The 18,979-nt window shown below is 35.9% G+C and overlaps 1 protein-coding gene across 3 annotated transcripts in view; it reads left to right on the top strand.

Moving 5' to 3' along the window:
- Window positions 1–18,979, top strand: part of LOC6054510 (protein tweety-2) — a 142,185-nt gene that overhangs the window by 7,331 nt on the left and 115,875 nt on the right. The gene's annotated exons all lie outside the window — the stretch shown is intronic.

Here is an 18,979-nt window from a genome sequence, read left to right on the forward strand (position 1 = left end):
ACCTGATTCATGTAAAGCGAATATAACTGTTTATCAAAAACCCTTAAATATTTCTCTAAAACCGAAAACTACATACTTAAAAAGCAAAAAAAAAAAAGAAAGGTATAAACAAAGAAGCCAATCAAAACAAGTTTTCACCCAATCACGAGGGGCGAATATTTTGTTTGCTGCAGCTTCCGACGTATATTTAGAAACATTGATTTTGCATCGTTAATAAGTGAATTCTAACCAGAAAATTCACAAAAGTGATCTGAATGTATGTTTTTGATGACTCTGCATACAATTCCACAACAATATCTCCTCACTGATTGTAACGTTTCACAATGATCAAACAGTTTTTTTTAAACACCTTGTTCCTGAAATACCTTCCTGATAAATATACCCAAGGCAAAAGGGCGCAACCTTTGTTTACTTCTGTTTTATGGCGTAACCTGACTGGCGAATCCGTTGTATTGGTTGGGTGGGTGGCAAATCCTGGAGTGCGAAAATTGAGGCACGTTTGTCAAAAGAGCGTAAGGCTGGTACAAATATTTTTAAAAGTTTTTGTCACCCCCCCCCTTCAAAATTGGCCCGAAAAATCAGGGGGCAAAAAAAATATTTTTACAATAAACTTCAAAATTTCAATGAAAATTCAAGTGCAACCAGCTGAAATCAAATTAAAATACATTCTCCTGCGTTTAAAATCATTTTTAGCATGTTTGGGTTTATTAAAAAATCTTAAGGTTTTTTGAAAATTTTCTATGCAAAATCTTTTTTTTCGATACAATTTTTGATTTTGTCAGATCTTAGATTTTTTGAAAACTAATGATTGCAAAACAACTGATCTAGTGTAAAATGCATTTTAAAACACTTTTTTCATTTAAATGTGATGACTATGGCTTGTTATTTAATTTTTTTTTTTTTTGCCCCCCCCCCCCCTTGACCTCGGCCAGGGCCGAGGGACAAAAACTTTTTTAAATATTTGCATCGGCCTAATTTGTTTCTCAAAATTTGAAATAAATAAAAATGTGTTCCTCGAAATTTTAAACAACAAAAATACTCAAAATTATTTCAAATTATACGATATGATGAAATTGAAATATGATAAGTTTTATCAATTTAATCCACTTTTGTTGAAGTAGGATTTAATCAGGATAGTATGTATCGCCCTTTTGAAATGTTGTTACCTACTGATAAAAAAGAGTGGATAACACTACCCTTCAAATAGAATATGGTTTGATTAAGAATCAGAATAATTGCAAAAACCTTCAAAAAATTGCTTTGACCCAATTTCTCAGCACTGACGGTAATGAGAATCTTGGTTTTGGGTCTCTTTAAAAAATATTGAAACCGATAAAACATAGTTTATTGATTGTTCATCATACTAAACATTTATCGTTAGTATCAACAAAAATATTGAGTACCGAATTCATCCAAATTTACAAAAATAGCTGATTGGGTTAAATGTATTTTGATTTAAATTGTATAAAAACATAATTTGGGATAAAAAAATACTGCATACTTATATTAACATTGAGCTTCTACTTGAGAGACCAACCATGTATTTCTCCGTTGTTGAAGGTAATAATCCTACTATCATAACCGATCGTACGCTTCAAACATTGATGTTTCCCTTATCAACAACATGTTTGAATGCGTTGAAAAGATAAAACACCATGATTGCCATAACCAGATCAGTTGCGAATATGTAACAGTCACCAACGGCGCCCGCCGTGTCAGGTTGTAGATGTTGATTTTATGGGCCAGGAATGTTAGTTAGTGTAGAGGTATCAAATTACAGAACGAATGGGCCTTACAGAAACTTCTTAAAGGGACTGATAAATTTATTGACGGCTGGAGCAATATTGATATCGAGAAAATCGGCAGCCAGAGAGTCGACTGTATTTTATAGCATCTAGCATCTAATTTGAAAAAAATAAATAAATCAGTCTCAGTATGATAACATTATTGATTGAAAGAGCTTAACAAAATCTTGGCTGAGTATTTCTGATGTTTAAAAAAAAATAGTGCCCTAAAAATTCAAATGAAATATAAATTGAGAAAAACATGATTTTTTGTCCTCATTTCCAACAATTTTAGCTAGTAATGCACAGTGGTTCAGATCGCAAAATTAAGTGTACAATTGATTTTCCGAAAAATTGTGAAGTTTTGAAGCTTTGGTGTCTTAAGAAAGGTTTGTTGTATTTTGGGTTTAAATGATAATTTTACATAAAAAACCCAAAATATGACCAATAATCGATTTTTCGACACTTCAGCTCGATTCTGAGGGCATATTCTGATTCCGCGGGCAAAACTACACGAAAAACTCATATTTGGACAATTTTCGAATTTCTCTACGGTGGTCCCATATGGTTTTCTCTTGAAAATTTGACTTTTTCAAATGAAGATATCTTGAGTACAGAGAAACCTATTCTTGCGCGGTGGCGTTACGCTTTTTGTTTCGTAGATTTCTCTTAAACCGTACAATATTTTTGCATGCTTCAAAAGGCGTTTTGAAGATCTGAACAAACGCTACCAATTGCTTTTAAAAGATTGCAAAAATGTTGCGTCGTTCCAGAGAAATCGACAAATTCGGAAAACGTAACGCACCGCGTAAAAAGAGGTTTCACTGTATAAAGAGCCTGAAATTTTTTCAGCGTTTGTAGTGCTGAAAGCCTCTTTCAAATGCAACCTGGCTTTTCGAGAAAAATATTTTCAAAATTTTTAAACCAAAATTAACATTTTAAAAGGGATTAAATGTTTGGCCCTTTTAAAAAGTTAGTCTTGATTTAAAAATTTGAAAAATATTTTTTTTAAAAGATCGGAAAATTTCACGAATGTTTCATATTTCAACATTGTAAATCGGACCATAAGTTGCTGAGATATCGACATTAGAAAATGGTGGGTTGTTTGAGAGAGACTTAGAAAACATCAATTTTCATGTTTTTAAACCTTTGCATTGCAATATCTCAGCAAATAAGGGTCGTATCAACAAAGTTCAAACAACAAAAATACAAAGAATTTTCTCAGCTTTTCAAAAATATTTTTTTCAAAGTGCGCAAACATGTGCACTATTTTTTTAAAGTGAAAAACCGCGACTATTTTCAAAAAAGTCATACAAAAATGGCTTTAACTTGAAAACAGTGCACTTTATCAAAATTTTACTAAAGTACTTTTTGATTGCAAATTTGATTTTACAGCCAGACTAAAAAATACAAAAATTAAAATTGAAGATAAAGACCGTTTTCGTAGAGAATTGCTCATCTGAAAGCATTTTTTTTTCAGTGTAGTATAGTATCCTGGATAGTAAATAAGCTTAAATTATCAAAAAAACGAGTTTTTTTGAAAAGTGGTTATAGGATAGGAAATCGGACAAGCTTTCCGGTAAAAATATTTTTAAGACTGAAAAATCTAGTCTGTCATATATAAATTGCCGAAAACCATCAAAAAACCTATTTTTTGCAATTCCGCCGTGAAACTACTTACTTTTCCTGTCATTCTTGAACGACGAAATAGCCTATTTTTCTGTACCAAAAATAACAGAATCGATTAGCAACACTTTTCAGCACTTGTTTCGAAAAGTAACACTTTTCAACATTTTTTTGATTTAAACGATTTATTTCTCAAAATACATGAAAATTTGACTTAAAATTTCACTCAGTGTGTGTTTTTTGGAATTGCAAAAAATGTTGTATGAAACTCGCTGCAAAACTTGATTTTTTCAGTACTCTTCGTATTTATCCAACTCGGTGAACCTCGTTGGATAAATGTACGACTCGTGCTGAAAAAATCCTCTTTTTGCAACTTGTTGCATAAACTACTATTTCAACATTTTGATTTTTAAACCCACTGTAACTTCACAAGTATTGGACAAAGGACAATGGTCAATATGGAGACTTTTATGTAAAATTGTCTGAAGAATCGACTCTCGTGTTCGGTTTTTGAAAATTTTGACGTTTAGAGCACATTAAAAAAAAAACAGTTTCAGTAAATGATTTTTGTATTTTTTTAGGTGAGTTGCTCCATCCTGCATTTTTCGTAAGTCTTTTCGTAACTGAAATTTTGAACGAAAATAAAAATCGCGGGCTCACCTTCAAATTTGACTTTTGAACTTCAAAATCAAAAAATCTCATAAAAGTTGAGTGTTATTTTAGCATGTTTTTGCCTTCCTCACTTTACTGAGGAAAGGCAATAAAATCACTCGAAAAATGAACTTCTTAATTCGACCTCATAGACCTACCTTCACGTATACCTATCGACTCAGAATCAAATTCTGAGCAAATGTCTGTGCGTGTGTATGTCTGTAAGTCCGTGCACCGAAAAATATGCACTCGATTATCTCCGGACTGGCTGAACCGATTTGGATCGTTCTGGTCTCATTCGATCCGTCTTGGGGTCCCACAGTTAATATTATGAAGTTTTGATAAGTACTTCAAAAGTCATGCTAAAAAAACGATTCTGGCTAAAGTTTGAAAGATTGTAAAAAGGGTGGTTTTTGTAAGCAAACCCGTCTGATCATACATTTTTAGAAAGGTATTTGAAAGACCCCTATCAAAAGTTATGAACACCTAAGTGTCATTTGTACACATTTCAGAGGCCGGATCTCAAATATTTTGATGAACAAGTTGTTCGGATCTATCATGCGACCCATCGTTGGATAGGTAATCAAAAGACCTTTCCAACAAGCCCAACAAATTGAAGAACTGATAATCCTATCAAAAGTTATGAGCACCTAAGTGTCATTTGTACACATTTCAGAGGCCGGATCTCAAATATTTTGATGAACAAGTTGTTCGGATCTATCCGGAGATCTGGCTCCCGGGATTTTGTTGATTTGAAACTCCCGGGAAAAATGAACAGATATATTTTTTTACTGCCTTAAGGCTTAAAAAACTTTAAAGTAATATAACTATTGAAAGTGAACAATTTTCATGAAACAGTCCCGTAGGTGTTGTTCTAATATTACGTCCAATGATTTTTGGGATTTTAGACCCCATACTCCATGTAGATATGTTGTAAGAAGTAAAATTTAGATAAAATTTGTAGGTTTGACATTCTTACTACAGAAACAAATATGTACATAATTGTGAGGAAGGCACCAACCACCATCGGTGGATTAAGTAATGTTTTTTTCTTTCAGTGAATTTTTTTCGGAAAGCCCGTCCAATTTCCTACAAGTTTGTCTTTGACCACTTTTTGGTACGATGCAACGGCTTCGAGATACAGCAATATTTAAATTTCGAATTACAAAAATGTTTAAAACTCCTACGCCCTTCTCAAATGTCATTATCGAGTGTAACTGGCTCCATATACACAACAATAGCTTAGTTTAGTTTCATTGAAATCGGAGAGGGTCCGGTACAATCGATTCCCTATTTGACATGGAATTGCAGCCCTTCTGAAGACACCAAAGCTCCAAAACTTCACAATTTTTCGGAAAATCCGTGTTCCACTCAATTTTGCGATCTGGACCACTGTGCATAGGGACGTGGCGTTACATCGTGCTGCCACCTGGTTTTTTGAGGTGCAAAAGTGGAAAAGTGCTGAGTCATCGTCTAAAAATAGACGGCGTCCTATCTCGCCCAGCAAAATGAAGTCGATAAAGTAGTCGGTTTCGATGAGAAAAAGTGGAAAACGTGGTCTAAAAATAGCGACGCCATCCCCCTATTGTCTTGTAGAGAGTTTAACAATACGTCATCACATTTGCGATCAAAATGATCCTCATTTTATACGGATCTTCGTATGCCGATCGATTTGTATGATTTTTGAGTAATGTTTGGATCGACGAATGTTTTCATACCACGAATGCCTTCTTCCATCATCATCACTCTGGCTAAACATAGCCCTTCATAGATGATGCCTTTTAGTCAGTCCTGCAGGCAGTGTCCTGCTGGCACCAACACTTACAAACTCTGAATCTGCTTATAACACCCACACTGTGGTGATGCCGCAGCATCTCTTTCTCTCTCTTTCTAGATTTGGGAGAGATCTTGCGAGAGCGCGCGTGGAGATAGATCCTCCGAAAAGGGAGTTGCACTCACGCACACCAACGTCCAGGTTGTAGTGGCAGCACGCTGACAACGACTTATTGGGTGGATGCACTCTGGCTGGCGGGAGGTCCTTGCTGCAGGATGGTGGGAAATGCAATCGAGAGGGGGGAAACTATACGGGAAAAATGTCACTGTTTTGTTACAATCGCGCTCGCCCACCGCCACTGTGAGGAGTGACGGAATTTGGTTACATCACTCTGTGCTTGGGACGATGGAATGGTTTAAAGTCAGCATTTTCACAAATCAAACCGGCGAACCTTTCAATCTAGAACGTCCAAGTCGATCAATTGCTTCCATTGGCCTGGACTGTGGACGGCCTCCCCGGTCGACGGGAATGAAAACTGTCTGGAAAGGTCAATTTAATTAATTTTCAACAAAGGAATTGCCCAGCTCGCCGGCGTCGTCCATTCAGAGGTGGGCTTTCAACCTTCCTGCGGTTTTGGAGGGGTTTGAAAGTAAAAATTCAAACCTTGTGGCGAGGGGTTGGCGGGAATCCTGGTGGGAATCAATCGGGTTGTGGTAGAATTTATAATTAAATTTCATGTCCAGCTTGATTGTTACCGGGATATCGATCGGCGAGTAACTGTGTTTAATTGATGCCTTGTGGGTTTCGGCGTACAAGCCGAAAATTCTAATAAATAGTAACACATTTTGAACGAAAAAATTTCCCACAATTTAATCAGACCAGATGTTGCACAATTCCTCACAACAAAGTGCAAACGATACCAGGAAGAGAGTTACGTTCCACAACTCATATCGAATCACACGCAAAACGTTTCCTGTGCAAAGGGGTGGGAGACTAAATCACATTCTAGCAAAGCGCCATTTAGTTAGCATATCAAATCAAAGCAAAAAAATAAATAAAGAAGAAATTATAATGCAAATGCAACCATTATCAGTTACTGTGTGTACAGCAGTGTCGTTTTCAGCAGCTGCGTCAACTCCGCGAGTGTGTTGACAGTTTTCGCAAAACCCCACTGATATCGTGCACCCGACAACAGCGTCGTCGGTTTGCATAAACTGATAACGCGGTGGGGTCGAGTGGCTAGACCCTCGTGTAAACAGTGCTTTCTGAGGCAGGTGGTTTGAAATTGGTCTAGTGTAATTTATTTATTGTCGCATTACAATTACAATTTATTTGAATTAGTTGACTGAATACTAAGAATTCAAAAAAAAAAGTATTAAAAAATACAATAAATTATTTTAAAAATTCTGTCATTTTGGTTACTTGACTGTAAAACATTTGGAGCATGTCATTTTGTGGGAAATTTAATGTACTTTTCTAATCTGCAACAACCCAAACGTGTCATTTCTTCATTAAGAGTAAAAATTTTCATATTAAGACTTTGTGTTTTTTCTAACATTGCAAGGTTATTTTTAAGGGTGTAACAAAGTTGTAGAGCAGACAATTACAAAAAATATGGGGTTTGCTTGTAACGAATTCACCCTGTTGAATTCAGAGATCAATCATATGTGGAGATATTAGAAGCATTGATGAGATAGTAAATTGAGTAACTTCGAACTATAGAATTAAAAATGACTGGATTTCGTTTAAAATTGCAAACTGCAAAAGTGAAAAACTTTGGCAAAGTAGTCTACAACTCAAGTTGATTGGGTTTCAATTTTTACAACTCATAGTTAAATTCCCAAAAAAATGAGAGAGTTCAATTAGTTGGGTGGTGACGCGCGGTCAATTATGTGGCATTGTGTGTGAAAAGAAAAGAATTTTATTTCGTGTTTCATCCTGGTTGGCTTGCCCACAAGCAGAAGAAAATCAGTTCAATTAGTTGGGTGGTGACGCGTGGTCAATTATGTGGCATTGTGTGTGAAAAGAAAAGAATTTTATTTCGTGTTTCATCCTGGTTGGCTTGCCCACAAGCAGAAGAAAATCAGTTCAATTAGTTGGGTGGTGACGCGCGGTCAATTATGTGGCATTGTGTGTGAAAAGAAAAGAATTTTATTTCGTGTTTCATCCTGGTTGGCTTGCCCACAAGCAGAAGAAAATCAGTTCAATTAGTTGGGTGGTGACGCGCGGTCAATTATGTGGCATTGTGTGTGAAAAGAAAAGAATTTTATTTCGTGTTTCATCCTGGTTGGCTTGCCCACAAGCAGAAGAAAATCAGTTCAATTAGTTGGGTGGTGACGCGTGGTCAATTATGTGGCATTGTGTGTGAAAAGAAAAGAATTTTATTTCGTGTTTCATCCTGGTTGGCTTGCCCACAAGCAGAAGAAATTCAGTTCAATTAGTTGGGTGGTGACGCGCGGTCAATTATGTGGCATTGTGTGTGAAAAGAAAAGAATTTTATTTCGTGTTTCATCCTGGTTGGCTTGCCCACAAGCAGAAGAAAATCAGTTCAATTAGTTGGGTGGTGACGCGTGGTCAATTATGTGGCATTGTGTGTGAAAAGAAAAGAATTTTATTTCGTGTTTCATCCTGATTGGCTTGCTCAAGTCCTTCCTACATCATCGTTGATCGGGAGGCACGACGTCGTGTGAATTGTTGCATTAAAATAAGTTTAAGTATTACTGTAAATGACTGTAAAAAAGTCCTTCCTATATCATCAATGTCGTCTGGGTAATCGTGATGAAAAATTACATTTATTCAGTATTTAAATACCTGTGCGCGAGTGTTTTGGTGTGCTAATTAGAAAGACCTTCCCATAGCATCGTTGCTCGGAAGGCTCGCCGACGGGTTTGTTATGAAAGTCCTCCCCATAGCATCGTAGCTCGGGAGGCAGCGAAAAGCCAATACCTTATCCTACTTACCCAAAAAAAATAATCATGTGATGCTTGAAGGAGATGCTGTGGATTCAACGGTCTCAAGCGGTATCAACAAGTATATAGCGAAAAACTATGTGCTTGATGAGTCTGCAACTTCAACTATCGGACTAACATTCCTCCCTTTTGTTGAACTGCAGGCTTCTTGGGAGGGCGCCGGTATTGACTAATAAAGTCGGGGTCTTCAGGGGTTAAACAGTGAACGGATGGTTGGCTCCCACTGATCATTTTTGATTCATTGTTTAACTTCAGCTGATCTGTCAATAACGGAGTAGCAGCTCATTGGCAGTCAACCATGCTCATGCTCATGCTCATGCTCATAGTTAAATTCCCAAAAAAATGAGATATATTAGGTGCACAATTTGGTACCGAAAGTATGATTTTTTAAGGTCGTAGATTGTGTCTTTCACAATCACAATCATTGACTGTCAATGATGGTTCTGAATTCAGGGTATAGTAAATTGAAATAGAAAAATAATCACTATATGTAAAATGCTTCTACAAACATCATTTTCGCATGCGAACTTTCTTCACCCGCGAAAGAGAGAGGAGGAGAAACACGCAAAAGAAAATCGCTACCGAACTTCTTTTGTTAGAGGTCAACGAGTGATACCCACGGCCGAAGCTAGTAAAAATAAATGATTTACATGCAAAAATGACTTTTTTAAACTTAAACTTCTTTGGTCTGTTCGACAAAAATGTAGAGAATTATACTGTCCATAATTGAAAATTCGGCTATTATGCCAAATCAAGTATTCCGAGAAAAACGCGTTTTAGTGTTTGACACAAAATCTCCGTCAAGGTAATTTCCCATAAGAGTGGCATATTAGCCGTTTGGTTTTTCGCATCGGCAGCCAAGTCTAGACACTATTTCAGTAAAATTCAAATTCCAGAAGATGCGTTGGAACGTCCTCTACCACCTGGTGCTAATATCTCGTTTTTGCCAAAAGTGGATATTAGCCGTTTTTTCAATGGTGGGCAGTATACTTCTTGTGAAAATCTTACCCTCGATCACCCTCTATTTTGTTCAGAGTTTTAAACATAAGTCTATTTGTAATCTGGGCACCGTAATGGTCATCCAACATAGCCTATTTTTTTGAGGGTGCACCGTTTCCAAATTATTTGCATTTAAAAGTATATATACCAATTTGTAGAATTAGCAAAAATCTATTTTGTATTATTAGCCTTTTCAAGGAATTTTTTGATTGATTTGGTGTCATCGACCAAGTTGTAGATATTGATGGGGACTATTCAGAAAAAATAGGTACAAGGAAAAAAATGGTGAATTTTTAATTGACTTTTTTTCACATAAAAATAAATTTCCCAAGATCTGTATTTTTTAATTTTTGTTTTTTATATGTTTCAGGGAACGTTACCCCGCATTTTTAAAGCCATGCATAAATATGGACCAAATTTTTGCCGACGAGTTATTATTTTTTGAAAAGCGATTTTTGTAAAAAAATTCAATCTTGTACTTAAAATTTGTTGACCTCATTTTTTATGTAACATCGAATTTGCAAACGAAATTACTTTACAATTTTTTTCATCAAGTTCAAAATATAGCCATTCAAAGTTATTTTTTTTCTGAGAAATTCAGTTTTTTTTTTGTGTGAGTTTTTTTTAAGTGATGGCCACTTAAAAAAACACAAAAAAAAACAAAAAAGCCATTCTCAGAAAAAAAATAACTTTGAATGGCTATATTTTGAACTCGATCAAAAAAATTGTAAAGTAATTTCGTTTGCAAATTCATGGCAATTGTTCATTCCAGCAAATATTTTTTTTCGAAAAGTTCAGAACATTTTCTACAATCTTGTCTAGAAACCATTGAAGATTGGACCGCTGCACAGTGGGCAAAACGGGTGAAAAAACGGATCTTTTGATGCCGTCTGTTTCTGCCTGTCAAAAGTATCATATATAATGTAAAAAATTACGAGGAATCGATTGGTGGTACTCTTATTGGCGGCAAATGACGGGAAGTGGTCCATTTTACCCCATTTTGCCTTTTTTAGGGTGTTTTTCTCGAATATCTTCAACTGCCGTAGTTTGCCGCACTTCTAAAGTATCTTATTTTATGTAAAAATCACGAGAAATCGATTGGTGATACTCTCAATAGCGGCAAATGACGGCAATGGCCCATTTTGCCCCATTTACCCCTTATTTATGTGTTTTTCATTAATATCTTGAATTACTGTAGTTTCCTGCATTTTTAAAGTATGTTATTTTACGCAGAAAATCGCAAGGAATCGATTTGTGACATTTTCATTGGCGGCAAATGACAGCATGGACTGATTATGCCCCAGTTACCCCATTGTATGTGTTTTTCGCCAATATCTCTAATTGCCGTTGTTTTTACACTTTGAAAGTTTACTATTTTATTTAAAAAACCACGAGAAATCGATTGGTGACACTCTCATTGGTGGCAAATGACGGCAAGAGTCCATTTTGCCCCATTTAACCCCTTTCTAATGTGTTTTCCGAAAATACCTTGAAATTATTTTATTTCTTACAGTTTCAACGTTTATTATTTTATGTAGAAAATCACGAGGAATCGATTGGTGGTGTTCTCATAAGCGGCAAACGAGGGCAAAGGCTCGTTTTGCTCCATTCACCCCATTTTATGTATTTTCTTTAATATCTTGAATTGCCGTGGTTTTCCAAACTTTAAATAAATGTTATTTTATGCAGAAAATCACGAGGAATCGATTTAGAACACTCTAAATTGCGGCAAATGGCGAAAAGGGCCCATTTTACCCCATTTACTCCCTCTGTTTTCGAGAATATCTTGAACGTACTGTGCATTCTACAGTAACATTTTTGTAAACTGTATTGGAAATCACGACACGTTTAATATATTGACTAAAAACACATGAAATGGGCAAAATAGGCCCTTGTCGCCATTTGCCGCTAATTAGAGTGTTCTAAATCGATTCCTCGTGGTTTTCTGCATAAAATAACATTTATTTAAAGTTATGAAAACCACGGCAAGTCAAGATATTTAAGAAAATACAAAAAATGGGGTAAATGGGGCAAAACGAGCCTTTGCCGTCGTTTTCCGTTTATTAGAACATCACCAATCGATTCCTCGTGATTTTCTACATAAAATAATATACGTTGAAACTGTAAGAAATAATGTTATTTCAAGATTATTACGAAAAGCATATTAAAAGGGGTTAAATGGGGCAAAATGGGCCCTTGCCGTCATTTGCCACCAATGAGAGTGTCACCAATCGATTTCTCGTGATTTTTTAACATAAAACAGTATACTTTCAAAGTGTAAAAACAACGGCAATTAAAGATATTGGCGTAAAACACATACAATGGGGTAACTGGGGCAAAATGGGTCCATGCAGTCATTTTCCGCTATTGAAAATGTCACAAATCGATTCCTCGCGATTTTCTACATAAAATTACATACTTTAAAACTGCAGGAAACTACAGTAATTCAAGATATTAATGAAAAACACATAAATAAAGGGTAAATGGGGCAAAATGGGCCCTTGCCGTCATTTGCCGCTATTGAGAGTGTCACCAATCGATTTCTTGTGATTTTTTACATAAAATAAGATGCTTTAGCAGTGCGGCAAACTACGGCAGTTGAAGATATTCGAGAAAAACGCCCTAAAAAAGGCAAAATGGGGTAAAATGGACCACTTCTCGTCATTTGCCGCTTATGAGAGTACCACCAATCGATTCCTCGTAAAGTTTTACATTAAAAATGATACTTTTGACAGGCAGAAACTGACGGCGTCAAAAGATCCGTTTTTTTCACCCGTTTTTGCCCACTGTGCGCTGGTTGCTAAGATAGAGCGGAAAAAAGAAAAAGAAACAGGGAAATTTATGTTTTCTAACTCTCACTTAAACAACCCACTATGTTCCAATGTCAGCAACTAATGGTCCGATTTTCAATAATAAAATATGAAACATTTGTGAAATTCGTGATCTTTTAGAAAACAATATTTTCAAAAAAAGATCAAGATTAATATTTCAAAAGGGCCAAACATTAAATATTTCTTATCGCCGATAAGGGACCGTCCATAAACCACGTGGACACTGTTTTGGGAAACTGGATTTTTAGTATGGAAAAAATCACGAATTACTGTAACAACATATTTTATTGGGAAATAAATACATACAGTATGTAAAAAAAGTATTTACACCCCTTGGGCACTATGCACATATTGTGATGAAACATCTAAACAATTTAATGTTGACAGAAACCTAGTACTACGTTTTGAGCATGAGCAGCATGAGCATGAGAGATCACCCATGGTTGCCCCTCCGTTGCTGAACAGAACCGTAATATCCTTTCAGCACTACTGATTATAGGCTTCGACGATCTAGTGGTGTTTCCCATATCAACAGCATGTATGAATGCGCTGAAAAGATAAAACACCATGATTGCCAAAACAAGATCAGTTGCGAATAGGTAGCAGTCATTGGCCACCAACGGCGCCCGCCATGTCAGTTTGTAGATCTCGATTTTTAGGGACGGGAATGTTAGTTAGCGCAGGTTGCTACTAGGGCAGCTGATTTACTCTGTGCTTACACCCCACAAGCGCCAGGAACCTGAAAATTGGTTAGTAGGATAGGGTGTTTGGTCAGGATTCATCATAGAAGATGATGATGCGACCCAAAATCATAGTGTTTGTTGAAAGGTATTATATTTTATTCTCAAGGCAAACAATCGGTTTCTGCGGATGAGACATTTCCCGTTTAACTGTTGTTAAATTTTAAATGAAATGGTTTAATCTTAGACAGCCGGCTGTGGAAAGATAAAGCCAAATAATGTTTATTTATAGAATGAGGTGTTAAACGCAATGCTGCAATGATAGCGTAGTCTGATTTTTAATTATATAATCATTTAGTTCATGAATTTGCAACGGAATAGACGCGACGAACTCAATCATCAAGTGCCTTCCGATCTTCTTTCTGTTAGCTAGATAAGGTATTGATTTTCGTTGCCTCTCGAGCTACGATGCTATGGAGAGGGCTTAACACACAAACAACCGACGTCGAGCCCTCCGAGCTACGGAGCAATGGGAAGGTCTTTTCAACACAAAAAGACTCGCGCACCACACGACGTTCTTAATGAATCAAAATAATTTTGCTGCGCGATAAACCTAACGAACTTAGATCGTTTTTATCGAAAACTATATCACAATTCACGACAAAAATGCGAAACAAAAGGCACACACAAAAAAAATCACTTTTCACTCCGAATATTTTTTTATTACGACCACGCGCTCCCTTTGCCAATTATGCACTCTGACAGAAACCTAGTACTACGTTTTGTTCAGAAACTCATGCCAGACATTTTGCTACAAAAAGCTCATGAAAAGATGATTTCTATAAAAAGTTATATAACAAATACTATTACGAAAATAAAAAAGGTGCAAAAAAAGTTTGTACACCTTTCGAAAAATTAACATAAATAATGTTATTTGTTGACAAATCACCATAAATCCAGTCTCCCAACTCCAAATAGGCATCCTTGACTGATTAAAAATGATTTGGATTGAATATAAAGTTTACTAACTACTTAGTATAAAAGTTTATATAACTCTGGAAATTCTATATAAAACTTATCTAAACTTAATTTTGCAAACTTTTAATTCAACTAAATGTCAATATATTACCATAGAATTGCTAAATAAACATTTTGGAGTGGGTATAACACCGTTTTGGGGGTATTTGAATAGATTTTTCGTTGGAATTTCGTACCAACCGGAATTACGTCGTCGGAAAATCGAACCGGTCCACAATTCTTAAGTCAACCTATGTGGCATCGGAAAGGGCATAAAATTTCCGATCTTTTGATACCCATACATCTAGGTTTTCTATAAAACCCACGATTTTAAATACCTAGGTAAAAACGTTGTTATGGTTTTGTTTGAGCAATCTGCCAAAAATGTATGGAATTTCGTAATTTTTGTTCTCGTGGATCAAACTTACTTTTGCCCAGGTATTTAAAAACGTGAGTTTTATAGAAAACCTAGATGTATGGGTATCAAAAGATCGGAAATTTTATGCCCTTTTCGATGCCACATAGGTTGACTTAAGAATTATGGACCGGTTCGAATGCCGGCGGATTTTCCGACGACGTAATTCCGGGTTGGTACGAAATTCCAACGAAAAATCTATTCTATCGATAGAAATACCCCCAAAACGGTGTTATACCCACTCCAAAATGTTTATTTAGCAATTCTATGGTAATATATTGACATTTAGTTGAATTAAAAGTTTGCAAAATTAAGTTTAGATAAGTTTTATATAGAATTTCCAGAGTTATATAAACTTTTATACTAAGTAGTTAGTAAACTTTATATTCAATCCAAATCATTTTTAATCAGTCAAGGATGCCTATTTGGAGTTGGGAGACTGGATTTATGGTGATTTGTCAACAAATAACATTATTTATGTTAATTTTTCGAAAGGTGTACAAACTTTTTTGCACCTTTTTATTTTCGTAATAGTATTTGTTATATAACTTTTATAGAAATCATCTTTTCATGAGCTGTTTGTAGCAAAATGTTTGGCATGAGTTTCTGAACAAAACGTAGTACTAGGTTCCTGTCAAACTTTAAATTCTTTACATGTTTCATCACAAAATGTGCATAGTGCTCAAGGGGTGTAAATACTTTTTTTACATACTGTAAAAGTACTTGAAAACTAATAAACAATTGTAAAAAAATTGTCCATGTAAAATAAAGTGATATTATGAAAATGTACTAGTTATCATCATTCATTTTTTTTGTAAAAACGATCAAATTTTCAGTAAAATTTTATAATTTAATCTAAAAATTAAAGAATCGTTTCGAATACATTCTAATCTGATTTATCTAAGTGATAACAGTTTAATTGTTAGCAAATTAACATGTTGTTTCATGTATTGTTCCTCTTGTCCCAGAGGGTTGTTCGTCTTGCCCCACTAGTTTAGTGGAACGTACGGAAAATCGAACATTTTAAAATCATTTTTTTTTTACATTAAAAACAGGGTTTATTTTAAACTTGTTCTATCAAAGTCCTAGTCAAGACCTGGAATAAGATGATTATAAAACAAATCCAACTGATTTTTTAACGTTTTTAATGGGTTATAACGAGCATTTTCTAAGCTTGTTACACTTGCCCCACTTTCTCCTACGCATTTTTTTGAGTATTTAGTTTTTGGAAAATATACACCTTTTTTAAACTTTTTTTTTTCACAAAATACCTTATTTATTTATTTGGGTGGATGGAAGCTAAGGTGTAAAAGGTTTGCAATTGCCTCAACTATCAAGCCTTCGGCTCCTAGTTTCGAGTAGGTAGGCGCCAAGGCAATGCTGTAGAGCGAATAATTTGTTTTGATCTGATTTGATTTGCATTTTAAAGTGCTTCGGGATTTGCCAAATCTGGTTTTAAATTTATGGATATTTACTAAAACAAATTTCATTATAATGTCTAAACTTTTTAGCACATCAAAAAAGAAATTAAGAGTCACTTACTTCACATTTCCATAAGTCACATAACCCTGCCGGGTGAAACACCAGACCTGAGTTGCCGCCAATGAACGATGACGACGACGACGTCGCGACGCGGTTGAATGAATTCCCTTATGAATTTCTTTGGAATTGAGCGGCAAGAATACGCCTCAAGTTTTGAGTTGGAACAAGAAGAAGACTGCTCGTACAAATGCCTTTCGAAGGGGTTTTTGTGGTAGCATGTGTGTGTGTGTGTATTTCAATTACGGAACGAGGAAATAAAAATCTATTTTTATCAGTTCACTTTTCTTGAATGTGGCGTAATCGTCACTCCCGGTCATTGAATATATGGTGATGAATCAACGCCATTCAACCATTCTTATCAACGAGGTGTTGAATCAATGTCTGAACAGGTGTTGCAATGAGGTCAACTGTCTGTTACTATCAGTTTTGATTTTTGTTTTTTGAAGATTAATTGTGTGCCACATAAATATAATTACTCAAAAGAGACCTTTCTAGATATTTTGGGTAACATTTTGCGTTTGCCATTTCCAATCTGAACTTTATCGCGTAAATTTCAGTAATTTTTTACCCCACAGCTGCTGCAGTTTCATGGGTATTATTTGCTCAGAGTCGTCGCTGCGGCCACGGTAAATATCAATATTGACCGTGTTTCCCGCCGCAACGGCTATAGCAGGTACGTGCTAATTTGTACCGAGACTCACGCAAAGACGCCAGGTCCCGAAAAAACACCCCAAATTTCCGAGACTAACAAACCGAAATCAACACAGCGAGATTGTTTGCTAGGTGGAATTTGTGTTTTGTTACTCGCGTCACATGAAAATTGTAACAAAATGAAAAACATGTTTTGCGAAGAATTTGCGCGCCAAAAACAAAGAAGCAAAAACATTTGAAAACCTAAACAGAACTCATCGTAACCACGAAAATAAAAATAGAAAGGTAAATAAAGAAGACAAAATCACACAAAAGTAATAAATCTAAATTAGCTGGCAGCTGTTTTGAAGTCAACCGGCGGCGGCGGCGATTACTCTCCTCGATCTGCTTTTCTACACTTGATTCACGCTTCCGAGAGCCAACAACACTTGAATTACAGTAAATTGCGAGGAAGAAAGCAAGAATTGCAAGAATGAAACCACACACCGTGACGGTGTCGGATCAATGAACTGGTACGTTTCGCGCATTGCGGGTGAATTTCGTCGTATTATTTTGTTTGTTTTTTATTATTATTAATCTAGAAAAAATAAACAAAAACATTTATGATATGAATATGACACTGCAGAGCCTCTAATTGATGTCAATTCAAATCATGTGACAACCACAAACACACCGATCAACAGACAGAAAGACCGATTGGCAAATGACAAGTCAACCCTATTCTGAGGTGGCGCAACAAGCACAACGGAATGACAAGCGCAAATTGACGGCTGGTGACGCGACAGCGCCATATCGCTCTGCCTCACTCCTCTCTGTCATATTTCATCTCTGCCAGAGTAGCTAATGCTAACGCCACCGCCAATAACCGATTTGGTCGTTAATTTTTGGCGGTTTTCTGCAACTCAACAGGCGATTTTAGAGGGAATGGCACTTTTGCGACTATTATAGCGGTTCTAGGGTTATAAAACCATAGTTAGATTTAATGCGCTTATCATTTAATAAAACTTTTTGTTGTGGTTTGAGTACAAATATCACGGTTTTTTTTCCCTTTTTTACATGCATTTTTTTTATTTGGGATTTTGAACTCTTTTTGCCTTCCTCACCTTACTGAGGAAAGGCTATAAAATCATTCGAAAAATGAACTTCTTTATTCGACCTCGTAGACCCACCTTCACGTATACCTATCGACTCAGAATCATGTTCTGAGCAAATGTCTGTGTGGATGTGTGTAGGTGGGTGGACAAAAAAAATTGTCACTCGATTATCTCCGGACTGGATGAACGGATTTTGACCGTATTAGTCTCATTCGATCCGTCTTGGGGTCCCATAGGTCTCTATTTAAAATCAGCAAGTTTAGTTAAGTACTTCAAAAGTTATGCTAAAAAAACGATTTTGGCATATGCCCGGAAGATTGTAAAAAGGGTGGTTTTTGCAAGAAACCCTATCATGTTATACATTTTCAGAAAGGTATTTGAAAGACCTTTCCAATGAGCCCAAAATATTGAAGATCTGACAACCCTATCAAAAGTTATTAGCACTTAAGTGTTATTTGTACACTTTTTGAAGGCCGGATCTCAGATATTTCTGTAAAAATTTTGTCCGTGTCCATCATGCGACCCATCGTTAGTTAGATAGTCAAAAGACCTTTCAAATGAGCCTAAAACATCAAGGATCTGACAACCCTATCAAAAGTTATTAGCACTTAAGTGTTATTTGTACACTTTTTGGAGGCCGGATCTCAGATATTTCAGTAAGAATTAAGTCCGGGTCCATCATGCGACCCATTGTTAGTTAGATAATTGAAAGACCTTTCAAATGAGCCTTAAACATCAAGGATCTGACAACCCTATCAAAAGTTATTGGCACTTAAGTGATATTTATATACTCTCTGGAGGCCGGATCTGAGATATTGTGATAAAAATATTGTCTGAATCTTCCATGTGAACTTTCGTTGGATAGGTTTTTTTTATCAGACCTTGCCTATGAGCCAGAAAAATTGAAGGTCTGCGAACCCTATCAAAAGAAATCAGTAATAAAATT

This window comes from Culex quinquefasciatus, chromosome 3 (genome assembly GCF_015732765.1).
Source record: "Culex quinquefasciatus strain JHB chromosome 3, VPISU_Cqui_1.0_pri_paternal, whole genome shotgun sequence".
NCBI classification, from domain to species: Eukaryota; Metazoa; Arthropoda; class Insecta; order Diptera; family Culicidae; genus Culex; species Culex quinquefasciatus.